The following is a 9262-nucleotide window of genomic DNA, read 5'->3' on the forward strand; positions in this document are numbered from 1 at the left end:
AAATAATAATGGTAATCATAATATGCTGCACTCCCTCCTCCCCACTCCTATTCCCAATTTTTTTCTCCTAGCTTTTAAGTTATATTCTCCTTTTAAAAATATAGAATTGACTTTGTTGAGGAATAGTTGACATACAAGAAAATGTACAGATTTCAGATATAAGATTCAATGAGCTTGATAGATGTCTAGTACCTTGTGAATACAGCTCGTGTACCTGCAACCAGTCAAGATATAGATTTACATCTATATTACATCACTCCAGGGAGCTCCTTTTGGGGTCAACTTCCACCACAACCCACCCCACTCTAGGCCACACTGACATGACTTCTGCTACTGTGTCCTGGAGCTCTCTGTGAATGGCATTGTGCAGCACGGGCTCTTTAGTGTCTGGATTTACTCAGCATGAGGGGTTTACAGTCACGCTCGTTTGCTGCAGGTACCAGTAGTTTTTTTTTTTAATAGTTGAGCATATATCCATTTCATTAATACAACACAATTTGTTTATCCACTTTCTTATTGATGGTCATTTGGGTAGTTTAAGGTTTTAAACATTGTGACTAAAGCTGCTGTGAATGTCCTTGTACAAGTCTTATTTATGGTGGATATAAGTTTTCATTCCTCTTCAGAAAACCTAGGATTAGAATTGCTAGTTCACAGGTGTAAGGAAAAGAGAAAAAAGTATAGGCAGGATCTCTCGCCTTGCATCTGTTACAAATGGGCAAGATTCAACACATTCACTAGAAACAGTTATAAAAGTATTGTAACTGCACATGTGTGCCCATTTACTGATTCAGCATGATTGTTGTAATTATGGCCTTGCATCTGTTACAAATGGGCAAGATTCAACACATTCACTAGAAACAGTTAAAAAAGTATTGTAACTGCACATGTGTGCCCATTTACTGATTCAGCATGATTGTTGTAATTATGTAATGCTTGGCTTGTGGCTGCTATTGTGTAGTAAAAGTATAAAGGAGTGACTGCTCTGAACCGCTGGACAGCGGAGCATGGAAGGAGGGCAGAGCATGGAGGGTCAGTGGAGTAGAGCATGAGCTTGTGTCTGAGAATAAAGCATGTCTGTGAAGCTCATATTTGAAGAATAAATTATGTCTACCTTGCATAAAACTGCCAGTATCTTCTTTTGATTACCTGACTCATGACCTGCACAGGAAGGAGCAGAAGGATCTGAGATTCCTGCGCCACCATAGGTAAAGCATATATTTAACTATTTTTAAAAATTTCAACTCTTTTCCAAAGCGGTTCTACCATTTTACATTTAAACTGTATCTTATGAGAGGTAGAGTTGCTGCTCCACATTCTCACCAACACTTAGTATTGTCAATCTTTTTAACTTTAGCCATTTTAGCAAGTGTGGAGTGGTATATGTTTAAGAGTTCTTTATATATTCTAGAAACAAGAGCTTTGTCAAATACAGTGTTGCAATTTTTTCTCCCAGTCTGTGATTTGACTTTTGTCTTAGTGTCTTTTGAAGAGCATTGTTTATTTTAAAGTCAAATTTATCAAATTCTTATATTTCATCTTGCCAGTTACTTTCTATTTGTTCCATTTATTCTTTGTTCCCTTCTTCTGTCTTTTCCTTTAAGTATTCTTATTATTCTATTTCACCTCCTTTGTTGGCTTATTAGCTATAAATCTTTGTTTTGTTATTTAACAGTTTCCTAGGGCTTACAGTATGCGTTATTAACTTATAACAGCCTTCTGTTAAGTAATATTATATCACTTCACATATAGCATAAGAACCTTGCAATAATATACTTCCATTTCTCCCCCTTAGAATTTTTTGTTATCGTTGTCATATTATATATGCTATAAACCCCACACTGCAGTTATTTTTGAAACAGCAAATTATCTTTTAAAAAGATTTAAGTATAAGAAAATAATCTTATATATTTATATATGTAGTTACCATTTCCAGTACTCCTTATTTCTCTGTGCAGATCCATATTTCTATGTGGTATCGTTTTCTTCTTCCCAGGAACTTTTTTTAAAAAACTGTTCTTGTAGTGTGAGTCTGTTGATAATAAATTGTTTTATCTTTTGTACACATGAAAAACATTTTATTTTGCCTTTTTTGAAAGTTATTTTTGCTGGGTATAGAAATCTCAGGAGACTTTTTTTCTTTCAGTCAGTACTTTAAAGATGTAGCTTCACTGCCTTCTCACTTGCATTGTTTCTGAAGACAAATCTCCTGTCATTTTTATTTTTGTTTTTCTGTATAAAATGTGCCTTCTTTTTCTCTTGTTGCCTTTAGGATTTTTCTCGTTATCACTGTGGGTTTTGAGCAATTTGATTCTGATATGTAGATGGTATATTTTCTTCATATGTCTTGTGCTTGGGGTTTGTTGAGATTTCTGGATCTGTTTACAGTGTTCATCAAATGAACACTGGAAAATATTTGTCTACTATTTTTTCAACTACTTTTTCTGCCCTGTTCACTCTCTCTTCTCCCTTGAGTACTCCAACTACTTATAACATATATTAGTCCACTTGAAGCTGTCCACAGCACACTAATGATGTTTATTTTTGTTTTGTTTTGTTTTTATTCTCTTTTATGTCTGTATTTTATTTTGAATAGTTTCTATAATTGCTATGTCTTCAAGTTCACTAATTTTTTTCTTCTGCAAAGTCTACTCTGACATTAATCTCATCCATGGTATTTTTTATTTCACATATTGCAATTTTTGTCTCAAGGGATTTGATTTGGGACTTTTCTATACCACTGATGTCATTACTTAACTTTTTGAATGTAAGGAATACAGCTATCTTAAGTGTTTTAATACTGTTGTCTACTAATTCTAACATCTATGTCAGTTCTGGGTTGGTTTTAACTCATGGATTTTTCTCCTCATTATAGGTTATATTTTCTCTGCTCCTTTGCATGCCTGGTCATTATTTTCCAGTTACATTTGAAAATTTTACCTTTTGGGATCTGGTCAGGCATGTAGTTCAGTTACTGGAAAAGTTGGATTTTTTCGAGTCTTGATTTAAATTTTTTTATGTGGGACCACAGCAGTGTATTTCCCCACCACCAAGACAAGACCCTTCTGAACACTCTACCCAATGCCCTGTGAATTATGAGACCCTCCAGTCAACACCATCCTGGCACTGCGTGAATACTGTGTACTGTCTTCTCTAATCCATGCACTCTCAATGAGGGTGATATTACCCCCAAAGGAGTAAAATTTAGTTTTTAGAAAAAAATGTTTACTCTGTTTATGTATAAAACAGAGATATACATAATATCTGTATCACATATACACATGATATACATAACATATCACAGATACATTAATATCCATGGTATTAAAATTTCATAGGAGTGAGTGATTACAAAAAGAAATATCCACAATGACTTCTTAGGGGGTGGATAATATTAAAAAGGTTGATTGCTGATCTAATCATTTTGAGTGGTTCTTTCCTCTGCCTCAGGTAATTTCCTCACATGTGTGCTGATCAGTACTCTGCTGAATACTGGAGGGGGACTCTCTGCAGATGTCTGTTCTGTCTCTGTGTACTTCTCCTCTTGATACTCTGTCCTGAAAACTCTAGCCACCTTAGTCTCTCAGGTCTCTCAGCTCCATTGCCTCAACTCAGGGGTCTTTTAGGCTCTGCCTGGTCTTCCTCTTCTTGCACCGTGGCCTGGAAACCCTCTCAAGGTAATAAGCTGGGGCAATCATGGGGCTCATCTCATTCATTTCCTTTCTCCAAGGCCTCACTGTCTTTCTATGCTCATTATCCAGAATCTTATAAACCATTGTTTCCTATATATTTTCTGGTTTGGGTTGTTTCATGCAGAAGGACAAATCTGTTCTCTATCTTGTTTGGAAGTGGAAGTTAGCTATACTCACCTTTCAGTGGCACAAGTTGGGTGGCATGGGGTCATAAATGTCTCCTTCTATGCAGGTTTGGTCACACTATTTGTGTAACAAATTAATTCTTATGCAATTATAACCTTGTAAAGGCTGGTTACTACTTTCTAATTTTAGAACCAAACTTAGAGAAGCATGGAAAGTTTAGAGTTATAGAACAGAATATCAATGGTATCTATCTAGAGCACCCGGCCACTGTGACAAGTAGTGGTGTGGTGACCGGGAGTTGCCAGTGCAGAAGTTGTGGAGGAGACAATGGAGAACACTAAGTTTCTGATCTAACATGGTGGTGGGTCAGAGTGTTATAGTCAACCGTTGATGCATCGGGACAGCTTTAACTATTATTACTAAAAGCTGTAAAGGTAAACCAACAGAACCAAAGATTTAAATGTTCCTACCAGGGATGGGGAATGGAAGAGAGCAAAGAAGAGCAGTGAAATGAGCCATGTTTTTCATCTTCCTTAATGTGAGGTCAGTAGGTCTTCTGAAAGCTGGTGAAGCAGAAAGCAGAGGGTTAAACATACTCTCTCTTGCTGTGCTGTCCATGATGGCAGGCACCAGCCACATGCAGCTATAGATGTATTGAAATGTGGCTAGTATGACTAAAGAACTGAATTTTTAATTTTATTACACTCTTCCTAGTTTAAATTTGTAGCCATGTGTAGCTAGAGGCTATCATATGGGGCTGTTTCTATCATCACTGAATGTTCTGTTGGACAGCACTGGTTTGGAGTTTGGGAGATAATGGTCAGAAGAATCAAAACCAGAAATGACTAAGCATGATAAGGGGAAATGGGGGAGGGTTTACTCTTCATATTATACCTCCCTTATGCTTTGAATATTTATTATCTATGTTACGTTTTGTTAAATATCCAGATGCTCCCACGACCTGTCATCTCACTGGCCACAACAGTCCATTCCCAAAGAATTTTTATGATTTTTAGTTTAGAGTTTTTTTTGTGAGACTTTAAAAATATTTTTAGAGGGGAAATACTAGTTCTTGTAAATTCTAATAGTCACATTTAAACATACATAAGTTGTTAAGTTGTTCATCCTTACTATAGATCTAACATCTGTGGCTTTGGTAAAATAAAAAATTATTCTAACTGATAAAATTGAATTGCTACTCGTCACCTCCCAAGCCATAGCTTTACTTCTTAAACATGCGATGCTTTGGTTTCTCCGACTCTTAAAGAGAGTTATACCTTTCCTTGACATTTAGGAACAGTCAGAACTTCTCAGAGAGACAGGGGGGGTGTTTGTTGGTGGCATCTGAACATGTCCACATGAGGATGAGGTGGCTGCCACTTCCTGCGGGGGGTGGGCGATGAGCAGAAGGAGGGGCACATGCACCTTTGAATGTACCTTTGTCAGCATTTGACTTTTTTGGTAACAGTGAGCATGGATTTCTTTTGTAATTAAGTAAACCAATAAAAGGTGGATCAAATAGAATAAAACTAAATGTCCAGCACTAACCTTTTAGGAAAACAAGGCCCAAATCCCTGCCCAGACCTGCCGCGCCCTCCCCGAGTGGCCCACAGCCTCTTGCTGTCCTTCTCTGCACTGTCTTGCTGTCCTTCTCCGCGCTGTCTCTCCGTCCTTCTCCGCTCTGTCTCACTGTCCTTCTCCGCACTCACTGTCCTTCTCTGCGCTGTCTCGCCGTCCTTCTCCGCGCTATCTCGCTGTCCTTCTCCGCACTATCTCGCTGTCCTTCTCCGCACTGTCTCACTGTCCCTCTTTTAAGTCCTCAGGCATGCCATCCTCCCTCCTATTGCTGGCCTTTGCTTCTTGGCCGAAATTGCTTGAATTGCTCCACCCTCCCCTGGCCCTTTTCTTTGGGGTGGGGACAGGCAGGGAGGACATTTTAGCCTTCAGGTCTCAGGTCAAATACTGCTTTCTCAGGGAACTTTCTGTGGCACCTTGTATTTTCCAAAGATGGCCTTAACAATATCTCCTCTTCCATGTGATCTTCTGCAAAATGACCTTGCCACTCCCCCATCAAGAGGAGTTGTCAAATTCTCCACCCCCTGGAATGTGGGTGACTCACTTGAACAACAGCATGCAGCAGAGGTGACATTCTGAGACTTCCGGGGATAGGACTCTAGGGGCCTCAAGAAGACCAGCAGCTTCCAGGTCAGTCTTTTGAAATGACCACCCTTGGGAAGATCCCTCTGGGAACCCAGTGCCCTCCTGTGAGAAGTCCAAGCCATGTGGAGAGACCACGTGCAGATGCTCTGATTGACAGTCCGGGCAGAGCTCCTCACCAACAGCCATGGGAGTGAGCCATCTGGCATGTCCAGCCCAGTCAGATGACCAAAGCCGCAGCTGACATCTGCCAGCCACTGCACCACAGACCTCAAGCAAGAACCACGAGGTGAGCCCTGTCAACCCACGGAGTCCTGGTAGATAGCAATAAATGAGTGCTTTAGATCTAGGGGTTGTGTGACAGAGCAGGAGGTNAGCTATAGATGTATTGAAATGTGGCTAGTATGACTAAAGAACTGAATTTTTAATTTTATTACACTCTTCCTAGTTTAAATTTGTAGCCATGTGTCGCTAGAGGCTATCATATGGGGCTGTTTCTATCATCACTGAATGTTCTGTTGGACAGCACTGGTTTAGAGTTTGGGAGATAATGGTCAGAAGAATCAAAACCAGAAATGACTAAGCATGATAAGGGGAAATGGGGGAGGGTTTACTCTTCATATTATACCTCCCTTATGCTTTGAATATTTATTATCTATGTTACGTTTTGTTAAATATCCAGATGCTCCCACGACCTGTCATCTCACTGGCCACAACAGTCCATTCCCAAAGAATTTTTATGATTTTTAGTTTAGAGTTTTTTTTGTGAGACTTTAAAAATATTTTTAGAGGGGAAATACTAGTTCTTGTAAATTCTAATAGTCACATTTAAACATACATAAGTTGTTAAGTTGTTCATCCTTACTATAGATCTAACATCTGTGGCTTTGGTAAAATAAAAAATTATTCTAATTGATAAAATTGAATTGCTATTCGTCACCTCCCAAGCCATAGCTTTACTTCTTAAACATGCGATGCTTTGGTTTCTCCGACCCTTAAAGAGAGTTATACCTTTCCTTGACATTTAGGAACAGTCAGAACTTCTCAGAGAGACAGGGGGGGTGTTTGTTGGTGGCATCTGAACATGTCCACATGAGGACGAGGTGGCTGCCACTTCCTGCGGGGGGTGGGCGATGAGCAGCAGGAGGGGCACATGCACCTTTGAATGTACCTTTGTCAGCATTTGGCTTTTTTGGTAACAGTGAGCATGGATTTCTTTTGTAATTAAGTAAACCAATAAAAGGTGGATCAAATATAATAAAACTAAATGTTCAGCACCAACCTTATAGGAAAACAAGACCCAAATCCCTGCCCAGACCTGCCGCGCCCTCCCCGAGCGGCCCACAGCCTCTCACTGTCCTTCTCCGTGCTGTCCTTCTCCGCGCTGTCTCGCTGTCCTTCTCTGCGCTGTCTCGCTGTCCCTCTGTTAAGTCCTCAGGCATGCCATCCTCCCTCCTATCACTGGCCTTTGCAGCATGCTGGCTTCTTGGCCTAAATTGCTTGAACTGCTCCACCCTCCCCTGGCCCTTTTCTTTGGGGTGGGGACAGGCAGGGAAGACATTTTATTAGCCTTCAGGTCTCAGCTCAAATACTGCTTTCTCAGGGAACTTTCTGTGGCACCTTGTATTTTCCAAAGATGGCCTTAACAATATCTCCTCTTCCATGTGATCTTCTGCAAAATGAGTTGTCAAATTCTCCACCCCCTGGAATGTGGGTGACTCACTTGAACAACAGCATGCAGCAGAGGTGACATTCTGAGACTTCTGGGGATAGGACTCTAGGGGCCTCAAGAAGACCAGCAGCTTCCAGGTCGGTCTTTTGGAATGACCACCCTTGGGAAGATCCCTCTGGGAACCCAGTGCCCTCCTGTGAGAAGTCCAAGCCATGTGGAGAGACCACGTGCAGATGCTCTGGTTGACAGTCCGGGCAGAGCTCCTCACCAACAGCCATGGGAGTGAGCCATCTGGCATGTCCAGCCCAGTCAGATGACCAAAGCCCCAGCTGACATCTGCCAGCCACTGCACCACAGACCTCAAGCAAGAACTACGAGGTGAGCCCTGTCAACCCACAGAGCCCTGGTAGATAGCAATAAATGAGTGCTTTAGATCTAGGGGTTGTGTGACAGAGCAGGAGGTNGTGATAAATTACACATGTCTTGCTATCAGAGTCATTCAAGTCATGTATTAGGTAATGCCCACTATTACTATAAATGTAGCAAGTTTTTTCAATTCCATTATATTTTAATATCATTTTTTATGATTTTTTGATTTTCACTTTAAATTGAATGTCGCTATTTGCTTCAGCTAAGTTCAAGAATTGCTAACAATAATCTAAGTTACAAATTATTTTATCCCTCATTCTATCAATTCTACTTTTAATTTGCTGCTATTTTCTGTTCGTTTTCTTCCCCTTCTGTGTAGAATTCATTTCCAAGGTAAGAGCTGAAGCTATTGGCTTGTGGTTAGTTGGTGTGTACAGGGAACTGCATTATTAACCCAAGTGACAGACAGATTTGTTTTCCAACTGGAATTACATCTAGCGAAAGGCCAGTGGAGATGGGTACCTTAACTTAAGCATACTGTTAGAATGCAAATGACAAGAACTTAACAAAGGAATTGTTTTTTAAGAGGTATTTAAAAGCCTGGTAGAAATCAATAAAATATTACGAGCCCAAACATCTCCCTAACCTCGAAGAAATAACTAATAAGACACGTAGCTTATCTGGATCACATACCCAAACCATGGAATAGAAAAAAGGGGTTGCAGAAGATTTAGCGAGTTTTACATTTCCAAAGTCTGAAAGCAAATTTCNATTTGAATGGAGAAAACAGAGGAAAATAGCTCGACTGGCCATGGATTCGTGCTCTGCTGATTTGGGTCACCATCTTCAAGGAAGGATGGTGCATTCACTGGGGCAGGATCTAGACAAACAGGAGAAACATTATGAATTTGGGAACAACTCCCAAATAAGTATGCTGGCTTTTTACCATCATGTGGCTTATTCCTTTGAAGGGATGGATCAAACGAAGGTTGACTTTTTAGCATGGAAATGTGAAGCAAACCCAGGCAGGGATGGCACCAACCTACTTCTAACAGACATTGTGATGTTGAGCAATGCTTTTTATTTTCCTTATCTGCAACTTCTGCATCTGGAAAAGAACATATCAGACTGAATAATCTCACAGACTCCTTCAGTTCTTAATCTGTGGATTCTAAGCCTGTACAAGTGATAAATTACACATGTCTTGCTATCAGAGTCATTCAAGTCATGTATTAGGTAATGCCCA

This window comes from Galeopterus variegatus, unplaced genomic scaffold (genome assembly GCF_000696425.1).
Source record: "Galeopterus variegatus unplaced genomic scaffold, G_variegatus-3.0.2 Scaffold2125, whole genome shotgun sequence".
NCBI classification, from domain to species: domain Eukaryota; kingdom Metazoa; phylum Chordata; class Mammalia; order Dermoptera; family Cynocephalidae; genus Galeopterus; species Galeopterus variegatus.